General features: G+C 46.6%; 1 protein-coding gene across 1 annotated transcript in view; it reads right to left on the bottom strand.

Moving 5' to 3' along the window:
- The window catches only part of Cemip2 (cell migration inducing hyaluronidase 2), an 83,597-nt gene extending 75,438 nt beyond the window's left edge, over positions 1-8,159 (bottom strand). The window contains exon 1 of the mRNA XM_032891715.1: positions 7,775-8,159. The gene's annotated coding sequence lies outside the window, so the exon portion shown is untranslated. The remainder of the gene's footprint in view (positions 1-7,774) is intronic.
- Positions 8,160-15,396: the final 7,237 nt, after the last annotated feature.

Genomic DNA, 15,396 nt, shown 5'->3' with positions numbered 1-15,396 from the left:
GTACCCAAGCCAATGTTCCCGGGTGTGAGAAAAGATAAGCCAAACCTCCCCCGACAAAGGAAAGGATAGGGATTAAGAAATGAATTATTAGCCAGGCAGTGATGTCATACGCCTTTAACTCCCAACACTGAGGAGGCAGAAGCAGGTGGACCTCTGAGTTCTACAGAGTGAGTTTCAGGACAGCCAAGGCTACACAGAGAAAACTTGTCTCTCAAAAACCAAAATCGGGATATTTACAAATGTCTGAGACCAAAAGCCAGTCAAGTGAATACTTTCTATTATTCTTAGGTAAGTGGCTTTAAGCATTTGAATTCATTCTTATGTCCAGTCCTTCACATTGTATGTCTGGCAATAAATATTCTGAAGAGCGCTGCCCTTTCAACTCTGCTAAAGAAGTCCACGAGAAGCAGTGGGTGGCGACTCCTAAGTCCTCAACTGCTGAACGAAACCAAAGGTATCCATTACACTGGGAAAAGCTCTGCCTATCTATAGCCTGAGGAGCTGAGGCAGCAAGGACAATAGCTAACACTGGTCTGGCCCAAGCAGAAATAAAAGCAAAAGGAGGCAGAGTACACAGGCCTGGGGAGGCGAGGGGGTGGGGCTGGGGGGCAGGGCGACACAGGGATTGTGTGGGAACTGTCAATTTTGAATAGCTTTCCTCTAGAATGAGCAATAGGTCCAAGAGATCAGACCAATTCAGTCACTTGTGCCCAATGCCACATAATCAAACTGTAAGTAAAACAAAGAAAAAGATCTCAAAAAAAACAAATTTCCCCTGAATACAGGAACATCAGTCTACCTGAGCCCTTGCCATTTGCAGTGGCACACAGAAAATAGAGCCTGCCTCAGGCGGGTGCTAACCAGTCAGCTTTTAGGGATAGTTCCATTTTGTGTTCCTACCTTACAGAGCCCACTGTCCTGCCACCGCCTTTCTGCAGAGTAAGAGCTGCCCCCAGTCACAAACCCCAAATAAAAGCCAAGCAGGTCCACAACTGTACTCAGTGCGGTTCCTCCTTCAGATCTCAAAGGCTCCTCAATCTGAAGAATCAGACAAAGAGAGGGAAGAGTCATTTGCATCTCAGCCCAGGGCTGTTTCTTTTTTAGAACTCTTCCTCAGATCCCTTCCCACTCCCCTCATTCAGTCTCTTAGGAAGCTCCTCCCCAGTCCCCTCCAAGACTACTTAGGCCACCCCCCACCCACCCAACCCTCCTTCCCCATTGGCTAGAAAGACACAAGAGAGGCTTCCAACCTGCTGACAGTGACAGATGGCTGTGCAGAGGCCCACAATGGAGGCTCCTGCACCTCATAGCCTTGCAGCTGACCTTCCAAAGCAAGCCCCAAAGCCGGGCTCTGACCTGAAGGAGGCTGATTTCATTAACACAGGAAAGGGCAAGGCTGCCAGCGGCCTGCACTGGTTGGCTGCGTTCTCTGCACAATGCCAGGGACAACCCTTTAAAACGTTGCTCAAGAAGAAAGCACCAGGAAGTTATGTTGCTAGAAGTCAAAGGTAGGGGAAAGGCTGAAACAGGAGGAATGTTTGACTAACAAGCCCACATTCACCACAAAGTCATAATCTAGTGATACACTAACAAGGAAATGCTGGGACTCACAGGATAAAGACAAGTTGAAATGATCTAGGGTATCCGATCACAGGACCAGGACCCACATATACTACTACTGCCCTTCCCCTAAACAGGAAGCTTCTAATCCGAGAACGCAAGAACAAAGTCCAGTTTGTTTGTGTTTGTTCTTTGAGACAGGGTCTTTCTATGTAGTTTGGCTACCTTGGAATTTAACTATGGAGACTAGATGGTCTCGAATTCAGAAATCCACCTGCCTCTTTCCTGCAATTAAAGGTGTGTACCACCATCTCTTAACACAAAGGTCCTGCCTCACCATAGAAACACGGTAATCAATAGAGACATGATAGTTACGATACATACATGCGCACAGGCACACACATCGCATACATATACGGGGCACACCCATGCATGGACGGCCCTCCAGTCAAGAAGCTCTAAGTTCTGTGTGAAGGGCAGTGGGGAGTAATGCATCAACAAAGACCTGCAGCACACGGTACAACAAAGAAAACTGGCTTGGTGGATCTGAATGCATGCGATCTTATTCAGTCTGCGAATACAACATACTTCTCATTTCCTAAAAACTCCCTCAAGCTGGCTCACCCAAATGTAGAGCACTGGACCACTCCCGTGCCAATTCCCCTACCTTGTGAGTGCTTGCCAACACCTGAATGACAGACAGCATACTGCCCAGCAACAACCAAGGTGGCTGGGGAAACCCAAGAAGTCTTTCATAGTCTTTGGCTCTTGAGGGCATGATGTCACCTGCAGGTGAGCTCTAAGTCAAGCTACAAGTCATTCTCCATCCTCTCCAGAGCATGTAAAACCTCAGCCAAGCAAAATGGCCATACACCTTGTCAGCAATTGCCCTGACCGAGGGGTACTGGAGTTGAAAGACAGGTCCTCTCACGAGCAAGCATTGCCAGCACTAGGACTGTGACTGCACCTCACACGACCAAACCAGGGAGAACTAAACACCTGAGACGCATGACCAGCAAGTGTCCCAGACTCAGTAACACTGGCAACAAAACTGAAAGAGACCAGAAGGATTCCAGATCAAGATAAGACCACGTGCTCACTGCGCAGCTAGGTGGAGTTAGCAACTGGCTGACCCCGATGGAAATGGCTGTGGGTCAGGCATGGTCTAAACAAACACGGATGCTGTGAAATCAGCGGCTGCTGTTAGTAAGTAAAAGGATGCTAAGAACCTTGCCAAGAAGACTTCACACCCTTCATTTCACCTTGTGAGCTAGACCACCTTCAAATACACCCTACTAACAGCACTTACTTATCTTTAGTGGTTATCCATGCATTCCCATTGAGCGATTAAGGCCACATCTTTTACTTCACGGGTACAAGAGTTTAAGGTTCATATGAAGACTTCATAGTCAACAAAATTAATTGTATAGTATTATCGTATTGGCTTTTGGAAAAAAAAAACCCACAATGAATTTTTCTCATTTCTTCTGAAATGGGATGCAGGGGTTTTTTTTGTTTTGTTGTTGTGGTAGTGGTGATGGTAGTTTTTTTTTTTTTGGGGGGGGGGGTTTGTTTATTTTGGTTTTTTGCTACTTATCAAACTTGCCAAACTACTCGTTCCTCAGGAAAGAGTAGCAATAGAGAACCCATAGCTGAAACCATCTGATGCAGAAGTTTGCGGTCTCCAAAACGAAGGCCAAGAATTAGATAAAAGCTTCCAAATTGATAACTGGTTCACTCAAGACACTCAGTCTCCCGACCTGATTTGTGATGAGGCAATAAGGACTCTTTTCTTGGCGGCTCAATCTAGACTGTCTTAAGCTACAAGTCTTTTCAGCAACAATGTCCCAGTAGCACTTCTACACAAAGCTGCATTTAACATGGTAAGGCTAAGACTACAATCTCCCCTCAGCAACTGTCTATCATAGAACGCCCAGACCCAGAAGGAAGGTGGCAGACGAGGAGTTCAAGGTCATCCTGGGCTGTTCAAGTCCAGCCTAAGCTCCATGGGACAGCATGTCAACCAAGAGAACAACAGCAAACAACAAAAATTATTCTTAAATGCGGCATAACCTTTCCCGGTAGGCCTCATATAAAAGCCTCACTTTTTTCCACCTTGTGAAAAGAATGTCGTGTTACCAATCTGTCGACAGAGGGAATCTACTAATAACTTCAAAACAGATTTGTCTTATAATACAAGGGGCCAACTTGTAGAGAGACAGTCAGTACCTTCTCTAGGTCTGTTTTACTTTTTCTTAGAGGTGCTTTACTAAAGACTCTGGGCCTCGTTTATCTAACTGATGTCATGTGCCTTGCCTAGTCTAGAAGTTCAATAAAATACTTGCTGGACATAGTTCTCCATGACCAGCATTAAAGTTCTCCAAAGGAGCAAAGAGGAAACAAAAGAACACACAAACTATCCCTAACATGTTTTTATCCCTATGATTCACAAAGGAAAAAAAAAAAAAAAAAGTCTGCATGTTTCCAGGAACTTCTCAGGGGGGAAAATGCCCTTCCACAATACTGCAACTCTGCATCCTGTTTACAGAAAATGCAAGCAAAGCTAACGCTTTTCCTCAGAGTTCCTTATTTGACAGAAATTTCCCACAAAGATCACCCTACTATGAGCTGCATATCATGGCCAACAAATGTGGGAGGGGAAAAGCCATGGGTCTGCCTTTTAAACTTAAGTACAATGGGTTTCTAAGCTCAAGGGAAAACCAAACACTTAAGTAACTGCCAACAAAAGCAAAGTGGAATAAACGAATAAATAGGGAAGGAGTGGGAAATTACCGTCTAGAAAGAAGGACAAAGGGGTACTTGTCCCAGCCCAGCCGTTAATTTACTACATGACCTTACCTAATTAGTGAGCCTCTCAGGGTCTCCACTTCCTTACTTTATCAGTATTTTTAGGATCCCCTATAGGCCAGGATTCGGCAACGTACAGCAGTGTCCAACACCCTGACTCACATCCTTGTCACCCACAAAAGCCACCTTTAACTTGATAGCTTTAAATATCTGAGCCTAGTCTATTCCCATCAACCGTGATTTATAAAACATCAGCTGACCTTACGTGCGTTTCCAGTGGGGGAACTAAAGCGAACGCCGCTTCCAGTTTCAGGTTTCACCCCGACAACAGCTGCTGTTCTGAGAGCACTTAAGTCTCGTTGAAAATTATGCCTCTTTACAAATGGAGACAGGAAGAGGGACTTTTCATAGTCTCAGATATGCAGATGCCCCACCCCCACCCCACTCCTATGTTGATCTTGTTGGGACAGCAGAGTTAATAGAGAAGCTGGCTTGAAAGACAAACTCAGACAAGGCCATCTTGAGTGATGCCCTGCCCCAGACAGCTCATCCCTCTGGTCAACGCTCACAAACCAAAGCCAGTGAAAAGATTCCCTTTGAGGGGGAGGGGCAGATGCCTGGACCAGGGAGGTATAGCACAGAACAGCAGGCAGCCAGCGGTCCCACACACCTGCTTTCATTCTGACAGGAGCCAAGAAACAGAAGTCTATGGCGGAAGCCAGCTTGATTAAGCTGTAATTTATATCTAGTTACAGCTCGTTTCAAACTACAGTATAAAATACCTTTGGGTTGGCAGTGTTAATTCAATAATTTGCATATCAATTGGAAACTTAGTTGACTCTGGTATATTCATCAAGCATTTTAAATCTTATCTCACGGATGAAAAAAATTTATCAATTAGCCCAGCAGCAAACTGTTTTCGACGGCCAAAGTTGCCTTCTTTCAAATCCATGCCTGACGTGCCGCCTTCAGCGTTGCTGGATAGAATGGTCAGCCAGTAACTGGGAGAACCATGGTGGCTTAGCAGTTGGAGCCAGCCCTGGCTATTCAGTGAGACCCTACCTCAAAAAAAAATAAAGAAGAATAAAGGTGATACCTCTTAGGCCAGTTTTCAGTCTCTACTATTTTGCCTGGTTTAACAAATAATGTCCGAAACTATTCTGCTGCCCACCCTCCAGTAAGAGCTTCCTCTGCCCTCCTAAAGAAACGCAGGCACCGTGGATCTCCCATTCACACGCTGATAAGATCTCAGTATTCTTAGTTTGCTTGGGTCCCCAGCAACACTCATTTCCTCAGCTGCAGCCTTACTCATCTTTGTCAATGGAAAGCACACAGGGATCTCCTGCCCTCTGGCTTCCCCATCTGCTGCCACTCCTCCACTTCCCTCTCCTGCTAACAGAAAGTGCCACAGAGTATGCTGAGAGTCCTTCCAGAATGCCTGGCGCGTGATGAGTGGATTTATTAAGTACGCAGTCAATGGATCCATGGCAGATGGATGGATGGGTGTGTCACTAATAAATAATCCAGAGTGCTTTATAGTGTATAGACATTTACAAATGTAGGACTCGAACGATCCATTCAATAGGGATTATGGTTTTCTCCTCCTGAAATGTGGCTCATTTATCTCCATTTCAGAAGCTTGCTCAGAGGCGCACACAGCTACTAAGTGGTAGTCTCGGGATTACATAATGGCCCACTAGTCTGCTCTGTCCCTTTTCTTGGTATCCTACTGCGTCCCCTACAGCATAACAGAGGTGATGCCACATTCAACTTTGCTGTGATTCTAACACTTCAGGAAATCCACTGGCTATAGGCTAAATGAAGAGAGGAGACCTTCCTCAAACAACTGACCACGCACGGACCTGCTATCCCAATTACACAGAATTTCCTAGGAGCGGGGAGAAGAATTTAGATGCTGATGTCTTGTGCACACAGTAACACACAGAGAGGTGCACACTCAGCTTACTCTCACCCACAGGCTGACAGAGGACAGGTGACGGCTCGGAGTGCACTTCTAACCTTAACTTTCTGGAAGGACAAAAGTTAGATGAACAGTACGGGAGAGAGTGAACTTGAGGTCAGGAGACAAATTTCCAGCTCCAACCCACCACTCTACACATAAATAGGGAGAGTGGTTTCAAAACAGAAGACACCGTCACACTAAACCAACAGTCCCGGTGCACATTCTGCATTGCCCAGAAATGCAAACTCAAAGGAACCCTTTGAAAGACAATGAGGGACACACCAGAGTACCTCAGACTCTGTCCCCAGACCGGTGCTAACTGGTCAAGTTTTCTTAATCTTGAGGGGTATATATAATTTGTACGTTATTTGGGTTTGGTGGCCATTTACAACAGATATGCCTGGTTGCAGTGGGAATTCGGGCCTCCCTCAGCTTTGATGAAACTCTTCTCCCACCTCCTCTCCCTCTAAATTTTCTTTTTTACTGGTAAGAGCCCTCAAGAGTTCTGCACGCCTTCGACACGTGCAACTGGGCAGCATCACACTAGTCGCCAGCACAGTGGAGTCAGTCCCAGACACTGCGTGGTTCAGGAGCTGAATGGAAGTTCCTAAAAGACTAGGCACTCTACCCTTAACCCCAACTGCTGATGAAAGGAGACATGTCAAAGTCTGTTTTCCTAACCTTCAGCGGAGGATTTAAGGGAAGTGTTTCTGCTCCTCAGGAGGGTCTGGTGACAAACATCAACCCCCAGCAGAGATCTTGGTTACGTTGCTGGAGGTCGGTAAGTAGTATTAACTGCAGCACCTCAGGACACTCACAGTGCGAACCCCATTCTTTGCCAGGACCTCCCAACTCTGCCAGGAACTGTTAGGAGTGGGATCCTGTGCTAAAACTGGTCCCCAGCTTTAAGGATGCCCAGATTTTGAAGCCGCGCCTTACCCCCAAGGAACAGGGTCACACTAACTCAGGGGAACAGTAGGAGACAAAGATTCACCACCACCACCACCAAACTTTACACAAGCGCGCTCTTGTAGACGCCAAGCCTCCACAATGCACATTCCATCAACCTTTCACAGCGGTCCGCGTCCCCCACGAAGCCTTTCCAGAAAGTTTAGGGCTGTTCACACCGACTTTAAAAGATCCATTGTTACCCTCCCCGTGGTGAAAAGGTGGATGAAAGACGGATCAAACCCATATTCCTAAGGACCCCTTTTCGTGGAAGAAGGTTAAGTCTCGGGGCGCATTGGGAGAACCCCGGCGGGAAGGCGCCGGCGAAGGCGGACGCTGGGACACACAGGATGTTGTGCTTCTCGGCAAAAAACGCCAGCACCAGGACGGCCAGGCCTCCAAGACGCCAAGGTGCGCAGGTCGGGTCTGAGCCCTCCCGGCCCCTGGGACCGCCAAGGAGGCGGGGCTGGGCACCCGGGACCAGAGGAGCCTTACCTTCCCCTCCCCCTCCTAGCGTCGGTCTACTCAGGTGTCTAAGCGATGGCCAGAGGAGCGGGAGCGGGAGCGGAGCTCCTGGAGTCCCCGCGTGCAGATCTCCTCTCCATGGCCAGGAACCCGCGACCCGCTGCCGGTCTGAATTCAGCGGCAGCCTACGCCGTAGGAGAAGCAGTCCGGGCCGGGGAGTAACGCTCCTCCCTCCGCCTTCCCGGCCACCTCCTCCAGCCAGCCCGGCTTGGCGCTCTTGGATCCTTCCCTCCGGGAGGAAGAGGAGGGGAATCGCCGTCCGGGCGGCGCGAGCCTGTGCGGCCCCGAGACAATAGCAGCAGGGCGCGTTCCCGAGCCGCGCAGGTCCCCGGTCCGGCGGGCGCCGCGGCTCGATAGGGTCGCAGCCTCCGGCCACACAAGCGCCGGCTCGGCTGGGCCGAGAGTGCGGCGGATTGGGCCGGCGGCCGCGAGCTGGGAGGCGTGTCAATGGCGGGCTGGGCGGAGCTTGCTGTCAGAGGGAAGAGCCCTGCGGAGGCTCCGCCCACCACAAGTTGCAGACGAAGACTCAGCGCCTCCAACTGCCCTCGGCAGGAAGAACGCCCGCCAACACAGTCGGTGGCCAGAGTTCCCCAGCGGCGCCTTGACCTTCGGCTGCAGATGACTACCTGGGAGTTCGCGAAAACCCGTGGGACTGAACCTAAGTCTGTGTTCCTCATCACCCCAGCTGAGTCTGATACTGCTTTTTTTGTCACCTCTTAACAAAGCCGACCTGAGCCTGCACACACACACACACACACACACACACACACACACACACACACACACACACACACACACACACACAGAGGGTTGAGATCTATTCTCTTCTGTCGACATCCTTCATCGCTCCGGAATGTATCTGGCTCGGCATAGAAATATTCCCCCAATAGTACCCCGCAAGCCCCCCACCTCACTCAAAAACTTTCTGATCCTCGGGTCCTGGCAGCTCGACTGCCCCCACCTGACCAGCAAGGGAGAGCTGGATTCGTAGCCCTCTCCGCAGAGGCAGTGTGTTCTTGCAGACCGTCCCTGTTGGAAGCTTGGAGCAGCCCCAGCGTCTCACACTAAGGCCGGAATAATATACCTAGGTCTGGTCACGCCTTCTGCCCACGCTACTCCAGAGTGGCTGAATCTTGCAGGGGGCGGAGATGCAACACTGAAAGCCAATCCTCAGCCCACCCTACTCCAGCAGAATATACTGACCGGGTGGCTTGAGTAGCTCTGCCACCACCCGGTCCCCAGGAGGAAGTTGCTCTGGCAGAGGAAAAGCCTTTCCTGCAGCAAAGGGCGCGACCTGACTTGGTCTGTCAGACCCACCAGGTCAGGAGCTAACGGACAGCTGCCAGATTGCCCAATTCGGACAGTCATCATCCTCTAATTCGGAGCTGGAAGTGTCCCCGCTGGGGAACTGTTTCAGTGAATACTGTACAGACAGGATTGTACATTTTCCAGGCTCACTGTTGCTGTTGTTTGTTTGCCTGTTTTCTCCACCCTTCCAGTAAAAATTCAACCGTGTGACCATGACCCACCAGCAGACGGGAAGGGGGATACCCTATTTCCAAGGTTTGGTCCAGGACTTCGTAGAACTGAATCAATGTTTCCAGACTGGAACCAATAAGAATCCCCTGAGATCCTGAAAAACTTGGGATTGCCTCAACAAAGCTCTATGGACTGAGTCAGAGGAGTCTGCAAATGTAAATTTTGGAACCACTTCTAGATCCGGCCCACGGTGCACTAAAGCCTTGGAAAGATGCACCCAAGGAGCAGCTCTACATAGCCATACTTCTGAGAAGTCACAGAATCCTTAGCCATCTGCCATCTCCAGCCCCAGTCCCTTTTTAGAAGAGAAAAAGGGACGACTTAAAATAATAGAGCAGATGGTTTTCTGTGACAAATTGTAGACCAAGGACTTTTTTGGTAGCCTCAACAGGAAATGTTTAGAACATAAGAAGGGAGTGTGGGGGGGGTTGGGGATTTAGCTCAGTGGTAGAGCGCTTGCCTAGCAAGCACAAGGCCCTGGGTTCGGTCCCCAGCTCCGCAAAAAAAAAAGAAAAAAAGAAAAAAAATAAAGAAGGGAGTGTGGGGGACTGGAGATGTGGCTCTGACCCCTCTTCTAGAGAATCCAGGTTCGATTCTCAGCAACCTACATAACTATCTCAAATTCCAGTTCCAGGGGATCCAATGCCCTCTTCTGACTTCAATGGTAGGTACACATACATGCAGGCAAAATACTCATGCACATAAAATACTAAAAATATTTTTTTAAAAGAGAGGCAGGCCACCCTTACATATGTGCACCCCTATATATCAAGATTCTAATCCTGGAAACTACTGGGTAAGGAGATGTGGTTAAGGTAAGTGTCTTGACTGAAAGATTTTTATGAGTTGCCTGGGTGAGCCCTAACTACAATCACCCAAGAGGAAGAGAGAGAGAAATGTAAAACACAAAGGTGTGGAAGGTATATGACCAAGGAAGCAATGGCTGGAGTGACAAAACCAACCAGAAGTCAAGGAGGCAAGCAGCCACCTGAAGTTGGAAGGGTCCAGGGAGAAACCTCCCTAGAAGCTGACTACACTAGTGTAACCGAGTTCAAATGTCAGACCTCTAGAAAGACGGGAATCCATTTGTTGTTTTGATCTATCGATGGTGTTGATGCGATTTGAGGCAACCTGCATCCCAACTTGTGCCAAATTTATACAAAATGGCTTTTCTGGATCTTTATGAAGCACCAGACACAGAATTCAGACATATTATATTAATCCTCCTAAAAGTGATTATACCACTACACCAGGAATGATTAAATAGCTCTGCAAGAGCATATTAGAAATAAGGCGGCCAACTACTCTGTAGCTATAAATAGTCATCACAAATTCATGTAAACTATTTTAAAAGAGGTTTTGATTGTAAAGAGCTCTTCCGCCATCTGTGTTCCTTGCCAAACCAAGGGAAATGGATGCTGAGAGTCGGGAAGATTAGGGAGACAAACCTCCCTTCTGCTCCGTTTTCAGGCGAAACTAAAACTACACTTAGAGACTGAACTCTGTTAACAAGGAGTTTTGAGGCATTTTTTTTTCATAGACTACCTTTGAGAATTTTTACAAACTTTGCTTTAGATGTTCACGTCAAACATGAAAGCAAATCAAAAGAAACTGATAAGAAAGCTGCAAAGGAGACAGAATGGTAACGTGTGCACGTGTACACGTGCACGCGCATGCGCGCAAGCACACACACACACACACACACACACACACGTCGTCGTCGTCGTCGTCATCATCATCATCACCATCATCAATTGTGGTTCCCAGGGTCGCAGGCTCTGAGGCAGAGTAGCAGAATGTTTGTTAGGCCCGTCCATCAAATGGTACCTGTAAATGGAGGGCGTCCAGAAGGAGGTGGAAAAGGAAAAGCTATGCACCAGCGTACTCCCAATGCCAGCCACCAACTCCACTGGAGGCATTCCGGCTAGCATGGCCCAGCAAAATAGGTCTAAAGAGCTAGGTGTTTGGACACTCTTCTGAAGCAGCCATTGGACCTGGTCCATCCTGGGAATACCACACACTTACATGGTATTTGATGTCCTCACTGCTATGTTCAAAGCATCAGGGAGAGAGGGATGCTCAGAACATGCCCTCCACCCCCACCCTTGTCATGACTATGTCGTCACTGTCTTCAGGCAGGATAGCCCGAAGTCTGAGAGTTAAAACCCTTTAGTAAGATTGTCTGGATTAGAACCAAGGTTCACAGCTCACTACTATAACTCGGACAAGATACCCTTGCATTTTTAAAGCAATAGTACCTAGCTAGCAGAATCATTATGAGAATTAAATACAGTGACACTGTAAGCAGCTTAACTATGGTACTCTTAAGTACCCATCCACTTGTGCTACTGGTGTCTAAGATTTGCTCTTCTTTAACTCCCCAAGATTAAGCTAAACCGAAATATTCAATCTGGTAACTTTCATGGTGATTTTTTCTTTGGACGGGGGGGTCAGGCATGGAAACTGGCTACTCTTAGAACCCAGGCCATACCTGAAGGTCACAGATTAATTAAAAACAAAACAAAACAAAACAAAAACACTATCCATACGAAGTTAGAGCATTCTAATGTTAAAAAGTGGTACTTACCCTCTAAACATGCTTTATTTTTTCAAGTTTCTAGCATCTGTGTGTGGGGGTGGGAGTGGGGGGGTTCCTCCCTGGTCTCTCTGAAATACCTCCCATAACTTAGCAGCCCTGACTATTACCACAGTTGCCATTTCTTCTCTCGATGACTAGCAAATGTCACCTTGGTGAGCCATCCCAGGGACAGTTATGGTTTCCCCTCAGTGCAATGGACCCATCCACATGTTTGCTATACATCTTATCTAAAGGCTCTGATGTCCCACAAGTCTCAACCCATCTGGTTCCATCCTGCCCACTGCTCAGAGTTGGTGAACTAAACACCTAAAGACTCCAAGAGTCATGATTAACCTTTATTCATTTCCACAACCTCAGATTACAGGGCTTGATTACACTGCCTGCCAGGTAGAAGAAAATGGAGTTGCCCTCGGGGAGAAGGGAGAGGAACTCATGCTGAGATGGGGCGCACATTTGGGCACCTTCCCTTTTGCAGCATCCAGCTTTTAAACCCTTTGAAGACAACCATCACTTGACTTACATGTGCTCTTCCTCTTGCCCCTTTCCTCCAGCCTGCTAGAACTTTGTTCCTTGGACCACAACGTCCATCCTATGAGGGTCAGAATGGTCGTTTTCGAGTTGTGTCATCCTGGTCATACTTGTTCCTGCTAGCACCAGTGCATGGGTGTGGTAATGACTCATGAGAAAGGTGTTGAGAGGCCATTTCCCATCCACACCTTAATTAAGAGTTTTAGAGACACCTCCTCTCCGCCATCCACTCTGTGCAATAACATTACGGAATGTTACTGTAACCTTTCGCCACCATGGCGTAACTGCGTGTCTACAGGCCATCTTTTCTTTATTTATTTCCCTGTGCCCAGCCAACTACATTCTCATACTTTATTGGTTCCTAATGGAGGCGGCTTGCTTCCTGTTGAACTTGCTGGCCATTAGCCTTAACTTATGATGTAAGCAATTCCTAGTGTAATTAAAACCTCTGACACAATCTTTTTACAAAAAGAAAAAACATGTGTGTGTGTATGTTTTCTATTTCAAACTCTTAAATTCCGTGTATTCTATTTCAAACTCTTAAATTCCATGTGATTGACAGGAATTAAATCTCTTTCATCATTAAAAAGAAACAAACAAATGGTAACCTCATGCAACATCTAAAAAAAATCACACAAAATATTTTGTTAGGGTAATGGTAGTGCATGTATGCACTGCATACTAAGTGGAATGTATCAGGGGATGTACACACGTGCACACTTGGCGTCTGGAAGTGGATATTGGTGGCTGTCCTCTGACACTCTTCATTTTAACTTTTAAAATAGGATTGTTGAGGTTTGATCTGTTGCCATGTGCTGTAATGCTAAATATTGGTTGCCCCCAGGAAGGAGGAAATCTTCGCGATGCTATGTAAACTTGCTTCTTAATTTAAAACCATTGACTGAATAAAGATGCAACGGCCTATAGCTAGGTGGAAGAGAGGTAGGTGGGGTTTCAGTTCCAGGGCTTGGGGTCTGAGGAGAGACCACAAGTAGAAAGAAGAAGGTGGAAAGAGGAGAAGATGCTCTGGGGTAGATGAATCATAAAACCATGGCCATGACAGCTGGCCAATTGGTACTAAAAGCAACCCAGTTGGAATATGGCAAGTTATAACTCGGGATTATTGATAGGGGAGTAGATACAATAGATTAGAGGGGAGATATCTGCCTAGCTCTAGTGCATTAAAGGCTTGTTATAAATATAAAAGCTATGAGTCGTTTATCTGGAAATTGAATGGTCAAAAGTGGGGTAGAAACTCACAACTGAGATGAATACCGACTACAACACAGCATCTTTACTGAACCTGAAGCCCACTGGTTGGCTAGCCTAGCTGGCCAGCCAGCCCCTCGATTCCTCATGGCTCTGCCTCCCCGCAGGATGTTACAGCCACATAGCTACATCTGCCTCCTTACACAATGCTGAGGACCTCAAGTCAGGTCCTCCTGCTGTGCACCAAGCATGTCACCATGTGACGAATCATCCCTCCAACCCGAATCAAACCTTTTCAAAGAATATAACTTCCTAATTTCCTTTTCTTTTTTCAATTTTTTTCTTTTCTTTTCTATGCAGTAGTCTTTGCAGTTGGCACCCAGACCTGAGAATTTGAAAAGGGTCGCTCTCACTGATTCTCATTCTGCAGTTGGGGGCTGACCTTGAGAATGGTTGTTTCAGATCATTTGACCTGAATGAAGTTGCTTCTGTAGCTTAATTTGGGTTAAGATTTTTCTATCAGATGTGCCTAAGATACATATAGTTTCATTCTTCCTCATTGCTATGCATTTCTGTAAAGAGAAAAAAAGACATAAGAACTGTGGCATCTCTTCAGCGTGCCCATATATATGCAGTATTAGGAGATTTCTAATAAAATAATGAATTTACATAAGAACGGATATAAGAGAGTTATATATATATATATATGTACATATGTACACACATATATGCACACATTCACACACACACACACACACACACACACACACACACTGCTCATGTGTGCAAAGCTTGTTCAAGGTGGTAGTGGGAGAGTTGAAGGAACCTATAAGAGGTGAGGCCAAGGGGAGGATTAGATTAAGTTGGGGGATTAATGTAGTTCTCTCCTATCAGGACTCTGAGATTAGCTCCTAAAGGGAGTGGGTTATGATACATTTTAGAAAGTAGGCCCAGCGCCTCCAAATCTGGGGTTTCCTGTCTTGCCATGCGGTCTCTAGCAAGAGCTCTTGCATTACGGTGCCTCCTCCCCCAAGCCCTTCATCGGCTTCCAAAACTGTGGCCTCTTTCTTTAGAAGCTGCTCAGGTGCTTTGTCACAGCAAACAAAAATGGAGTGTCCCAGCACATAAACTTCAACTTGGAATAAAACCAATATCCTAAATCACATATTACCGCCTGGATTTTATTTCATCCTTCCTGCTTTCCAGGCACCCAGAAAAAGGAAGTACAACCCCACCCTGCCCAGAAAAGTTAAGATCCTGTGTTCTCTTCAAGCAGGAGAATCAGAAGGGAAAAGTGCAATTTCCAGTAATGTGTCGCTATTGAAATTACCTCAAAATATATTATACAAAAGCTCTCCGTGTTTCCCAAAGTTATTACTAAAAACCAATTTAAATGCAAAAGTTGTAATAGATTCCCTCAACATCACTAGGCCCTTCGGCTGGAAAAAGAATTCTCTAGGAATTGGAAGCTCACCTTGAGTTGAAAAATCATACTTAACAAATTTTAAAGTTACCATTCCAATTAAATTCCACAATTTTTAAATTACTTTTCTATATTTCTCTCTGGAAAAAAATAAAAATGAGACTTTTGAAAGACAGTCAAGATCACTAGCCTGCTATGTGTGAAGAAGGATGTGTTGATGGATTTGATGGTGGCTGCCCTTGCCCAAGGTCCATGTGTATCAAACCATCACATGTATGCTTTCAATCTACAGTA

Source organism: Rattus rattus, chromosome 2, assembly GCF_011064425.1.
Source record: "Rattus rattus isolate New Zealand chromosome 2, Rrattus_CSIRO_v1, whole genome shotgun sequence".
NCBI classification, from domain to species: Eukaryota; Metazoa; Chordata; class Mammalia; order Rodentia; family Muridae; genus Rattus; species Rattus rattus.
This window is presented reverse-complemented; position numbering and strand designations above follow the sequence as displayed.